At 36.5% G+C, this 11,270-nt stretch overlaps 2 pseudogenes; both read left to right on the plus strand.

Annotated features, from left to right (window-relative positions):
* The first annotated feature begins 586 nt into the window (after window positions 1-586).
* LOC129553925 (olfactory receptor 52A1-like) lies at window positions 587-1,525 on the plus strand (annotated as a pseudogene).
* Window positions 1,526-4,843: 3,318 nt separating this feature from the next.
* LOC129553616 (olfactory receptor 52A5-like) lies at window positions 4,844-9,474 on the plus strand (annotated as a pseudogene).
* The last annotated feature ends 1,796 nt before the right edge of the window (window positions 9,475-11,270 follow it).

The following is an 11,270-nucleotide window of genomic DNA, read 5'->3' on the forward strand; positions in this document are numbered from 1 at the left end:
CCCATGGATGGAGGAGCCTGGTAGGCTGCAGTCCGTGGGGTCGCTAGGGGTCGGACACGACTGAGCGACTTCACTTTCACTTTCCACTTTCACACAATGGAGAAGGAAATGGCAACCCACTCTAGTGTTCTTGCCTGGAGAATCCCAGGGAAGGGGGAGCCTGGTGGGCTTCCGTCTATGGGGTCACACAGAGTCGGACACGACTGAAGTGACTTAGCAGCAGTAGCAGCAGCAATAAGCAAAATAAACAAGTCTATTATTTTTTCTTTGTCCACAGGTCTGGAAAGAAAAAAAACAAGTCAGCAATTTATTCCATTACCCACGTGATTTGGTTGGTGCTACTGAGGTTGGCTGGTCACGAACATAACGCCTTATTGTGGTACAGTGTTTGTGGATGTACAGTGTACATCACTTCCTAAACAGTGATGTGGCTTGTGAATATGTATTTTCCCTTCAATAATATGAAGGAGATGGTTGATATGATCTCAGAGTTCAGCTGAAATCAGAAAATATGAAGACTTGGCATAAAAATAGATAGTACAATAGCACAGACTAATTTGTTTGCATCTGGAAATGCAAAGACACTATGTCCATTTCCAACATCACAGTCTTCATGCCTTCTGTGTTCATGCTAATGGGGATCCCAGGCCTAGAGTCTGTGCAGTGCTGGATTGGGATTCCATTCTGTGCCATGTATCTCACTGCTGTGATCGGAAATACCTTGCTTCTGATCATCATCAAATCGGAGCCCAGCCTCCATGAACCCATGTACATTTTACTAGGCATGCTAGGAGTCACAGATATTGCTCTTAGTACCAGCATTGTGCCCAAAATGCTTGGAATCTTCTGGTTTCATGTACCAGAGATATATTTTGACTCTTGCCTGCTTCAAATGTAGCTCATTCACACATTTGAAGGCTTTGAGTCAGGCTTCCTCCTGGCCATGGCCCTGGACCGCTATGTGGCTATCTGTTATCCACTGAGACATGCTGCCATCTTCACCCCCCAGCTAGTCACCCAAATAGCAGCTATGGTAACACTCAGGGCTACCATTCTTATGCCTCCCAGCGTAGTACTAATAAAATGCCGGTTGCACTTTTACCATACAAAAGTTATCTCCCACTGCTATTGTGAGCATATGGCCATTGTGAAACTGGCTGCAGAAGATGTCAGGGTCAACAAAATCCTTGGTTTGTTTGTGGCTTTCACTGTTGCAGGGTTTGACCTCATATGCATCATATTGTCCTATGTACAGATATTTATCACAGTTTTTCGTTTTCCCCAGAAGGAGGCCAGGTTGAAAGCATTCAGTACCTGCATCGCTCACATCTGTGTCTTCCTCCAGTTCTACCTCCTTGCCTTCTTCTCTTTCTTCGCACATAGGTTTGGTTCTCACATCCCCCCTTACATCCACATCCTCTTTTCTAGCACTTATCTGCTGGTCCCTCCATTTCTCAATCCACTTGTCTATGGTGCAAAAACCAAGCAGATTCGCAATCATGTGGTAAAAATGTTCTCTTCTTAAAATCCACCATGATTTATAGTTTTGTTTTTCCTCTTTGTATCATAGTTACTTCAAATAAAAATAAAGCAAAAGCATGTAATTTGAGATGCTTACGTTTTCTCAAAAGTTGTCTTGTGAAATCTGCCAGGATGACAGCTACTTCTCACATTCTCACAGCCCATGAAAAGTATCAATGAATAGGATTATGAATTCTATCAGGGTAGTGAGAGTAAGTGTAGAATGTGCAAAATAATGAACAATATTTCACTTCCTTTTCTTTTTCTTCTTTTTTGCCTTTTAGACTCTGGCTGAGGTTCCTCCTCTAAGAATTCTTCTCCAGATAATTCAAAAATTATTCATTTCTCAGAGAATTTAAATACACCCAAGTATTAGTGTTCTGTAGTGTCTACGTACTCAGTGAAAACAAGTTGTCTACTCTTGTTTCTTGAAGATGTCGGTCATAAAAAATCACAGAAAATGTATCTTAACTTATTCTTTACCTAAAACAAAATAAAAACAAATTTATGGATAATATGATATAATGATGTTTAAAATTTCAATAAATTTTCAGAGTTACTCAGAAGTGACAAAAAACACGAAAACTCAGGGATTCTATTTTACATATCAATCATTTTTCTGAGCCCTCTAAGGTTATCTTTGAATTCACTGGATTACCCAACACCTACCACATGATAAGTATTATGCTAGAGAACAGTGGCATAATGGTAAATTTACACTGTGCTTCAGTTTCATGAAGTTGTAGTTGGTATTAATATTTCCAAGGGCTTTGTTACTCAGGACTCCATAAGAAATACAATTTCTAGTAGGCCCTGGGTATTTTCTAGTAGGAGTGACTTCAGATAGAGGAAGAGAACTGATGATGGTGATTTTTCAGACATCAGTGGCAAGAATTGACTCTTCTGACACTTGGTGGTGGCTTTCAGGTGAGGTAGCAAAATACACTGACCCTTCTGGCTATTTGCAGTTCCTTAGCTAAAAGTTCAGTTTGGGAATAATAATTGGCATGTCTCCTTCCTCTTCTTCTTCTTAATAGAAAACCATCCATAGGCTTCAGATCTTTTGTGTTGACCCTCTTGGTGTGGTCTGTTCTCCAGTGTGGAAAAGTTGTGCTGACATTCATATCATCTTGGTTTGATGGGAAAATCAGCCTCATTTGGGATTGAGCAGGTCCATTTTGCTTTCACACTAAGCTGTATCCTTACACTTAAACAGTGTAAAGATACAGATGAAAAACAAATGCAATCTTCCTAATTGTGATAACATGGCTGGACCCAGAGAATATTATACTAGATAAAATACAGTGGGAGGGGGGTTCAAGATGGGGAACACATGTACACCTGGGGCAGATTCATGTCAATGTATGGCAAAACCAATACAATAATTAAAGTAATTAGCCTCCAATTAAAATAAATAAATTAAAAAAATACAGTAACAGAGAAAGATATCTTCTGTATAATTTCATTCACATGTGGAATCAAAAAAGCATCAGAAATGTACAAACAGAACAAGACAATAACAGACTCATTCATAGGTACAGAGAATAAACTGGTGGTTGCCAGAGGAGGTGGATTAGGGAGCTGGATGAAATACGTAAAGGGAATTATATAATAGAAACAACCAGTCATAAAATGAATAAAGTCATGGGATGTAATATACAGTATAAGGAATATAATCAATAGCACTTTAATAATTTTATATAGGGACAGATGATTACTAGATTTATCATGGAGGTCATTTCATAATGCATTTAAATATCAAATCACTAAATTGTACACCGTAGTATTATATGTGAGTTAAGCGTGAATAAAAATTCAGATAACATTTGGTCTTCCATCTACCAATTCTATGTATAATTTCCAAAATTGCCCAAAGACTATATCAGAATTCTCCAAAAAACAAAATTATGAGGAGACATCAGGAAGGTGCTAATTCTACACTATATATGCAATAGACACTAATATCAGCCTTAAAATTGCCATCCTATCATAGTAAAGAACCATAATAAAACTGTCCAGCACAGTTTCTACATCAGAGTAAGTGAAATCATTTGACTTTTGATACTTGATATTTTATGGTTTCAAATTTGCTGTTTTCAGTCAAATCCAGAGGTGAACTATCATTCTTCTGCATACAGAAACATTATAATCAATTTCTCACAATGAGAGTCTAGACAGACTTTGACAAGACTATTTGAGATGAATTCAGCCAGTGGTTAAGAAGGAGAGTAGTCAGTTCACATGACAGGTCACAGTACAGATCAAGTTCTATCTGAATATATGATGATTGCCCATAATAGTAAAAATTTGTATATGGATGAATTAACTCTGACAGAGTCATAAAAACCATGAGATTCAGATCTAAACGCCTGATCTGATAGTCCAGCTTGACTCCATTAACTCTGAAAATTATGATTATCTGTGGAAGCATTCCTGAGATAGTGTCTCCTGAGGCATTAGAGGGTAATATACAATAATGTTTAAGTCAGGGCTTGCATTGTTCTTAAACAGTTGCCGTTAACTTTTACTTTATCTTATGATAGTATTAGAATTCCTGGATTATTTTAGGACCTTTACCTGTAGGAGGAGGAAACTTTTAAGGAAAGACTTGACAGACTGACTTGTTAACATTAACGTGACCATTTACTGCACACACTACCCATCCTCTGTGTCCCTCCTTTCTCATTGATACCCTGTGCTTCCCACTGCTATTTTTCCTACCTTCACATTATTTTTGGTGTAATAATCCTTTTCTATTAAAGTCAGATTCCCGTGTAACATTTGTCATTTATTAATTGCTTTGTCTATTTGTTCAAACCCTGAGACCAACTGCTTTTTCAATGCATATCCCTATACAATGCTGCCGTAAGAGGGAAAACCACAAAGATTCAGATCACTTACTTTCACATAAAAACAAATTTAATACTTAGAAAGGCCTTATGTCTAAATGTTTACACCTCTAACCCACTTTTGTAAAAATACTAAGGACAAAGGGAAATATTTCCACTAAAATAAGTAATAAGAAGCAAAATCTTAATTTAAAATATTTACGTAAAAATTGAAATTTTAAATTCTTGTTAAAGTGGCAAACGCCTTTGAATTTAGTTATTTCTAAGGGCAACTCTGTTAGCTTTGGTGGGTGGTTGACACTGTGATACACATTGTTTTTTTCCTGTTCGCTGATATCAATCAGCTGACCTGAATCACCATGGGCCCAGCTGGGAAAAGATACACACAAGCAGCTCTCCTAAGGCAGGGTGAACTAGCCTCACATGTAAATGTCCTCAGTGGTACACTATTTCAAGGATAGATTATGGATAAGATGGAGTCAGAGCGTTTGTCAATGGAAACAGAACAGGACTATGAAACAGAGCCAGACTCAATTACACAGAACAAATCCAGTGTGACTTCAAGAAAAAATCACACTGGTCCTCAGGTAAATGCAAATAATACAGTCTTGTGAGACTTTTCCTTGTATGAAAAAGAGAAGGGGAGATTTTCCACTTAATTTTCTAGCTACTAAATCTTAAAATCCTTTATATAAGGCACAATCTTTTGTGCCTTAACTAAATAAATACTTGCCATAAACAATAGATCTCAATGGGAAGTTACTATAAATATTGTGAATGGTATTAAAATCCTTGAAAATGTATATCAACATTTCATGAGAATTCTGAACATAACTGAGGAAATTGGATAAGGACTGATTGGATACAGGAAAGACTTGTTTCAACAAACTCACATGGAAGATGCTCAGAAAGTGACAGATGACTGAGGTTCTGAGGTGAAATTTAACAAGTCAGCACCATCTGGCATTTAGTGACAGAAAAACACATTTTCATATATTTTAAAAATTATTTACATGAACTAAGTCATTGATTCCTTATAATCACATTAGAATGTATTTCTATCTGTGAGCATTGTCTTATCAATTAAAAAATGGAGACGATTTGAAGTTAAGTTCTATAACTGGCTGTAGATTGTGCAAACTAAGTAGTGGCATCCAGGATTTAAACTCTCTTGACTGATTTCAGATCCCAGGGAATAAATCATCATGATCCATGGTTGATGGTATTTTTGGAAGATAGATTCTGGATTTTTATGAAAAATTAAGAAGGAGACATTTTGGTACTCAATGTAAAGACAGTCTATGTGATATTTGGCGCTCCTGCCATGTGGCAAGCTCTCTCAGAAAACACAGTTCTCTATCAGAGGAGGACTTGAGCTCAATGGGGGAATGTCAGAGAATTCATAAAGGGAGAATATTTGTGAGGTGTTTGTAGTTTGGATTTAAATCCCCTAAATTCCTGAAAACTTTTATTGTAACCAATCTGAGTAGAATTAGAGCTATAACATTAGTGTTTCAAGGTTTTTTCTGCATATGAGATAATGTTTCCATGGCCTATGATTTAAAGAAAGGAAGGTCTCTTTCTTCCTCTTTTAAACATATAGACGTATGTAGTCTACCTTGTCTTTTGAACATTAGCGCTGTACTTCTTAAATCCAAAATATTTTTATCCTCATTTGTCTCAATTTCCCAATGCTAGGTAATTAAGTCTTACATAGTCTGCTTCCTTGTTACTCCTCTGGTATTGTGACACCATTCACTTGTCACACGTATCTTCCTATCTTATTTCCTTATGCTTTCACTTTCATCCCTTTAAGCCATTCATCAAGATGCTATCAAATTGAACTCTTGAAAGGCAAAAGAGCTCACTTGCCACATAAACTTTTGAAAGTATGCTTACAATAGTAACTTTACATTTGATATTCTCCCTGTTTCAGTACCTTCTACAATCATCATTTCTGCTTAAGACTCAATTTTTCTGTGAAGGCTATTAATTGATTCACAGTTTCACCATGTTTCATTTATGAAATTTTGTACTAATTCTTCCTTTTTGAAATATCCTTCCCAATGTTTAGACTCTAGAATAACAGTTAGCTACCAGGAGTGATGTACCTCACCTCCCATATCTAGAGGATACTAGGCAATATCTGAACACATTTTTGTTCATCCTGACAAGAGAAAGCAACTGTCATCTAATGGGTAGGGTTTAAGAATGCTGCTAAAATTTCTATAACATAGAAAGTTGGCCCACAACACAAAATTTATCTGATCTGAATTACCAATTTTGCTGTGAATGAGACTCAGCCCTAGAAGAATATCAGTTAGGTAAGGTAAAAAACATAAAATAATTTAAAACATTTAGATATCTTATTAGATTAATTACATGTTTATATATATTTGTTGTTTAGTCACTAAATATTGCCCAGTTCTTTTTTAACCCTGTCGACTGTAGCCCACTAGACTCTTCCGTCCATGGGATTTTTCAGGCAAGAATATTGGAGTGGACTGGTATTTCCTCTAGGGGATATTCCCAATCGAGGGATCAGACACACATCTCCTGCATTTGCAGACATATTCTTTACCACTGAGAAACATATTACATATACGTATATTAATTAATTATATATGTGTGTGTGTTTAACTAAATATTATATACTACTTTTGAATCCTAAGCCTTCAGTAGAGATAGAAAATTAGAAAAAAGTAGTCAAAATAGAAACAATAAGCTATAGATTTCATCATATATATATATATCTTCTTTATACATTTATTTATTGACAGGTACTAAGGTTATTTCTATATCTTGGCTATTGTAAATATTGTTTCAGTAAACATGAATGTGCTAGGTGTGCATGTATCTCTTTAATATTATGTTTTTACTTCCTTTAGACATACACACAAATGTGGAATTATTGGATCATACAGTAGATCTTTTTCTGAATTTTTTAGGAGCTTCCAAATTGTTTTCCATAGGCTGAACAAATTTGCATACTCACCAAAACTGTGCAAAGCTTCCCTATTCTCTCCATCTTTACTGACACTTGTTATCTGTTGTTGGAAGCTCTTTTATTGATGGAAGCTCTTTTAGAAGGTGTGAGGTGATATCTCATGATTTTGATTTGACTTTCCTGAATAATTAGTGTATTCAGCCATGAAAAAGAAGAAAATCTTGTCCATAGTAATGAACTTAAAGATATTATGCTAAGTGAGATAAATCAGACAAAGGAAGATAAATACTGCATTATAATATTTATATGTGAAGCCTTTAAAAACATGAACTCAGAATAAAATGGCAATTACCTGAGACTGAGTGGTGAGAGAACAGAGGAGATACTGTTTAAGGATGCAAATATGCAACTAGTAGATAAATAAGACCTGGAGATCTAAGGCAATGTATAGTTTTATAGACAACATGACTGTACTATAAACATCAGACATGCTAAGTATTTAGATCTTGATTATTACCACCATGAAAAATAAAATATTTAGTATGGTAGAGATGCTACCTAAAACTACAGTGGAAATCATGTTGCAATCTATGAATGTATTAAATCAACATAGTGTGCACATTAAAGTTACTAAATATTATATTTTATACATATGTCAATAATAAAGAAAAATTGTGGTGTTTGTGGTTTAGTCGCTAAGTCATGTCCTATTTTTGTGACCCCGTGGATTGTAACTTGCCAGGCTCCTCTGTCCATGGGATTCTCCAGGCAAGAATACTGGAGTGAGTTGCCATTTCCTTCTCCAGGGGATCTTCCTGACTCAGGGATCAAACCCAGGTCTCCCACGTTGTAGGCAGACTCTTTAACAACTGAGCTACAAGGGAAGTATAACCCTAAATTGTGTTCAGCTAAATTAAATGAGTTTCAAGGATATGGGGAAGAGGGAGGTGGGAGCGGGGTTCAAGAAAGAGAACACATGTACACCCGGGGCAGATTCATGTCAATGTATGGCAAAACCAACCAATATATTAATGTAAGGTAATTTGGCTCCAATAAAATAAATAAATAAATAAAATAAAATAAAAAAAATTAAATGAGTTTCTTCTCTTTAATTCATCAATTCTTGACAGGAATTAGAAGATGACACACCATATCACTTCTTAAATCTATTAATCAAATCATTATGCTCATATTTCATATCCAATGGCTCAGTCTTCATGTCCTCTGTACTAACACTAATCGGGATTCCTGGCCTGGAGTCAGTGCAGTGTTGGATCAGGATTCATTCTGTGTTATGTACCTTGTGGCTGTGATAGGGAATTTCCTAATTACAGTGATAATAAAATATGAAAACAGACTCCATAAATCCATATATATATATATAAAAGCCATGTTGGGAGCCACAGACATGCACTTAGCACTTGTATTCTCCCCAGTGGTAGGCATCTTCTGGTTTCAGTTGACAGAAATTTCTTTTGAAGCCTGTCTTCTACAATGTGGCTTCTTCATTCATTCCAGGGAATTGAATCTGGTGTCTTACTGGTGATGGCCCTAGATCACTATGTGGCCATCTGTAACTCCTTGAGGCATGTCAGTGTCTTCTCCCAACAACACTTGACTCTCATTAGAGTTGGGGTGACACTCAGGGCTACCATTCTTACAGCACCATGCACAGAGCTTATCAAATACTGACAAATTCTACTGAACAGCAGTCATCTCCCACGCTTATTGTGAGCACATGGCCATTGTAAACACATGGCCATCTGGCTACAGATGATGTAAGGATCAACAAGATGCATGGTCTTTTTGTTGCCTTCAGTGTCTTAGGATTTGACATAATCTTTGTGTTGTTTTATATTCAAATCTTTATCACTATCTTTCAATTTTTCCTGAAGTAGGCAAGATTCAAAGCCTTTAATATATTCATCGCCTGCATTTGTGTTTTCCTACAGCTCTATCTCCTTGCCTTTTCTTTCTTCACACACAGGTTGGTTTTTACATACTGCCGTATGTTCATATCCTTTTATCTAAACTTTACCTGTAGATTCGCCTTTTACCAACCCAATCATCTATGGAGTGAAGACCAAACAAATCTGTGATCATGTATTAACAATATTTGTATACCCCAAATATCTTGATGACAGTGGAGCTTTCTAAAGAGAATTTAGGTTAGGTCTAAGTAGAAATTTCAATATGATAAAAGATAGATATTGTACAAACTTCTATGTCCAAAAAAAATACTTTAAATCTCAGATGGTCATAATTGAAGGGGATATTTTCAAATCATCAAATACTTAAAACTTTAGCTTACTACTCTTAGAAGAAGTAGAATTCATTTAGGCTCATATTTTAAATGGTTGCCATTATTCTTCTGATTTTAGACTGGGTTTCCCTTGTAGCTCAGCTGGTAAAGAATCTGTCGCCAATGCAGGAGACCTGGGTTCGATCCCTGGGTTGGGAAGATACCCTGGAGAAAGGAAAGGCTATCCACTCCAGTATTCTGGCCTGGAGAATTCCATGGATTGTATAGTCCATGGGATCACAAAGTGTCAGACACGACTGAGTGACTTTCGCTTTCATTTGAGGCTTCCCTCCTAACTCAGTTGGTAAAGAATCTGCCTGCAATGCAGGAGACCCTGGTTAGATTTCTGGGTTGGGAAGATCCGCTGGAGAAGGGATAGGTTACCCACTCCAATATTCTTGGGCTTCCATTATGGCTCAACTGGTAAAGAATCCGCCTGCAATGTGGGAGACCTGGGTTTGATCCCTGGGTTGGTAAGATCCCCTGGAGAAGGGAAATGCTACCCACTCTAGTATTCTAGTTTAGAGAATTCCATCTGATACCACTGAGCGACTTTCACTTTAGAACACAGAGTATTCTCTCTAACGACACTTAAACCTGCATAGATAAGGAATGACAGAAAACAGCAGTTGATTCCAGATAAATTCCGAAGACCATGCCACACTTTAATATTGGGTGGGCCAAAAGAATCGTTTAGTTTCTTTCATCAGATTGTATGAAAAAATCCAAATGAGCTTTTTAGCCAACCTAATATTTCAACATGTTAACCCAACACATAGCTATAATTCTGGCCATGTCTCATTTTCTAATATCTACTTGTAAATCTATATTTTAAAAAATTTTAATCACATCTATTTATAGGTATGTCTCTTTGCAGATGTCTACTTTTTATAAAATACTGATAAACATAAAAATAATATAAAATCAATAGCACCAGTGTCAGCAACACAAAAACTGTATAGTATTAAATACAGTCTGTAAACAGTGAATATTTTGCAAAGAAAGATAGCAAAAAAATTGACTAAAATTATTTAGGTCTATTCACAATTGTTGCTATTGCTGTTGTTCAGTCGTTCAGTCATGTCCAATTCTTTGTGACCCCATGGACTGCAGCATGACAGGCTTCCCTGTCCATCAGCAACTCCTGGAGTTTGCTCAAACTCATGTCCATCAAGTTGGTGATGCCATCAAAACACCTTATCCTCTGTCATCCCTTTCTCCTCTTGTCTTCAATCTTTACCAGCAACAGGCTCTTTTCTGATGAGTCAGTTCTTCACATCAGATGGCCAAAGTATTGGAGGTTCAGTTTCAGCATCAGTCCTTCTAATGAATATTCAGGATTGATTTCCGCTAAAATTGACTGGTTTGATCTTGCAGTCCAAGGGACTCTCAAGAGTCTTATCTAACACCACAGTTCAAAAGCATCAGTTCTTCAGTACTTAGTCTTTATGATCCAACTCTCACATCAATAAATGACAAATGGAAAAACCATACCTTTGACTATACGGATCTTTGCAAAATAACGTTTCTGCTTTTTAATACACAGTCTAGTTTGTCATAGCTTTTCCTCCAAAGAGCAAGTATCTTTTAATTTCATAACGGCAGTCACCATCAGCAGTAGTTTTGGAGTCCAAAAAAATAAAATCTATTA

The sequence above is a fragment of the Moschus berezovskii genome, chromosome 14, assembly GCF_049115385.1.
Source record: "Moschus berezovskii isolate FMDL1 chromosome 14, NW_MosBer_1.0, whole genome shotgun sequence".
Classification (NCBI taxonomy): Eukaryota; Metazoa; Chordata; class Mammalia; order Artiodactyla; family Moschidae; genus Moschus; species Moschus berezovskii.